The sequence below is a fragment of the Scylla paramamosain genome, chromosome 13 (genome assembly GCF_035594125.1).
Source record: "Scylla paramamosain isolate STU-SP2022 chromosome 13, ASM3559412v1, whole genome shotgun sequence".
Classification (NCBI taxonomy): domain Eukaryota; kingdom Metazoa; phylum Arthropoda; class Malacostraca; order Decapoda; family Portunidae; genus Scylla; species Scylla paramamosain.
The window spans coordinates 5560001-5562779 of NC_087163.1; positions in this window are offsets into that span (position 1 = coordinate 5560001).

Sequence of the window (2779 nt, forward strand, 5' to 3'; positions counted from 1 at the left end):
TTATATTACTCTAATCTTTCTCTACACTAATTCTGCGCGTCTGCCACTGTCATTCTCGGATTAAAGGAAAATTCACCTGAGGATAATTTGCGCCGCCCCTCCCGCCTTCATTCACACCTGAGGGGGCGGCCAGGTAACCCTCAGGTGGAAAATTACAGATACACCTGACATATCTTTACGAACCCTCCTCTTATCGTCTCGCCGACCCTCCCATAGGCGATCAGGCTCATCAGGGAGGGATACTAGATAAGGCTCAAGGCTCATCCGATCGTCAGCTGTTTTAGGATGGCTTCCTGAAACGCACGAGCACCGTATTCTTCTTTCTTTATTTCTATCCCTCTCTCTCTTTCACCTTTCCTTGCCGCACTGTTCACACCTGACCGATATCCAGGAAAGGTTCGCAGTGACACAAAGAGTCAGAATCTAGACACACATGATTGGATTCTAAAAACGCAGGATAAAATTATATATAAGTAACGTGAAAGACAATTTGGAAACCGTTCGTCTACATCACGATTGGAAAAAAAAAAGGCTATTCAATTTTCTGGTATTTTAAGCTTCAGGTCACAGCAAACAAAAAAGCTAAAATACAAAAAATAATAACAAAAAGAGAAAACGAAAACAATCAACAACTGACCACACGTCCGCGAAGAAACCCAAGCGAGATCAATATACTTTCCACGGCTTATTTCTTTTACTTAAGAGGAAAACCCGGAAGCAAAAACGGGCGTGACTCCGTACTACTTTTTCCTCGCAGACCGTGACGTAAAGAAAGGCTCCGTACAGCACAGCCTCCCGCCTCTAGCCCCTCCTACTCCCTGGCGCGGCACAAGGACGAACCCAGAGCCTCACGTCGCCGCCGAGGAAAAAACGGGAAGAAAAAGCACGACGCGAGAGTAGTCTGTCACGCGTAAGAGGTGGCGGGAACGACCTGACCTCCACACACACACACACACACACACACACACACACACACACACACACACACACACACACATGAGAAAAGATTAAAAACGTACTCTTTTACATACAGACATGAAACCGACATACAGACACACAGACAAGGATAAAGTCGTCCTCCACTCACACGGTACGACCTTAATGCCGGGGAAAGTAGCATACTGGTTCATACATACATACATACATACATACATACATACATACATATATGCATAAATACTTACATACATACATACATACGTACATACATACATCATGAAAAAAGCATACACGCACACAAATACCTAAAAAAGTGTTCTTTAGTGGTGAGACATACAAACATACGTAAAAACATACATACATATACATACCTGCATGCATACATACATACATACATACATACATACATACATACATACATACATACATACATGCTATGTGTATACATGTACCCATATAATAGAAGAAGTCGTTATAAAAAAAATGCATTTGAAATGAAATAATGATAAACATTTCTTGTAAACGTGTGTGTGTGTGTGTGTGTGTGTGTGTGTGTGTGTGTGTGTGTGTGTGTGTGTGTGTGTGTGTGTGTGTGTGTGTGTGTGTGTGTGTGTGTGTGTGTGTGTGTGTGTGTGTGGAGTGCGACTATTTGATGGGGTGAGAGTGAAGCGAGAGGAGAATGGATTACAAGGGTGAGAGGAAGGGGTGACTAGTTTATACAAGTGAGGGAGAACAGGAGCGTGGCATAGACGGTGAGGGGCAGGGTGAGATATGAGTGAAGGGGAAGGGAGGGAATGGAAGGAGCGACTGTATGGGTAAGGGGAAAAGGAGAGCAGTTTATATATGGGTGAGAGGAGGAAAGGAGAATAACTCAACATGGGTGAGAGGAGGAGCAAAATTACTTCTATGGATGAGAGGAAGGGGAGAGGGACTTCCAAGCGAGCAAGGCCTTATATAGGCACACCTGGAGGGTCTCGGGATCACCTGTCGTACCTGGCCCGTGACATTATGATACGGAAAAATGGTTGGAATATTCTGCACGTTTCCCTACATACCCCTACCTGGCTCGCCCGCCACCACAGGTATCAATTATGAGGTGTCACTCTTGCTGCAATGACCATGATTAGGCAATACGTATGGCCTCTACACAATCAATCGAATGGAACCCAAATTACCCTCAATGGCTCACGCATCGGATATATATATTTCACCGTAACAGGAAACTCTGAAATATCGCCGTCAACAACCGCCGTCGAATCTGCTTCAAAAGTCCACGCAGCGCGGAGGTGGCGTTGAGGCGTGACATTGCTGCAAAAATGGTTCATTGCATATTTTCCCACGTTCCAACTACACCAGCTCCCTCCCGCCTGTGTGATGTTACCGTAAAGCTCGCATACACACACACACACACACACACACACACACACACACACACACACACACACACACACACACACCGATGAAAGACGCCTTCCCTCCACTGATCCATTCTTATGCGTGCACTGAATTAAACTGATGACGTGTTTTTGTATCATATTTGGAGATACTTTGAGATATTGAGATGTGTAAGGTCGCTCTCTCTCTCTCTCTCTCTCTCTCTCTCTCTCTCTCTCTCTCTCTCTCTCTCTCTCTCTCTCTCTCTCTCTCTCTCTCTCTCTCTCTCTCTCTCTCTCTCTCTCTCTCCAGATGACACAACACTTGATAACTGCACACTCACATTTTATCTAGCGGTAATGGAACAAGGTGTGCTGGCAGACCCAATGCCTACAGTTGTACCCTCTCATCAGGAAGACCTCTGCTCCTCGCCGGTGGGGTGTGGAGGAGACTCAAGCGTCACGTC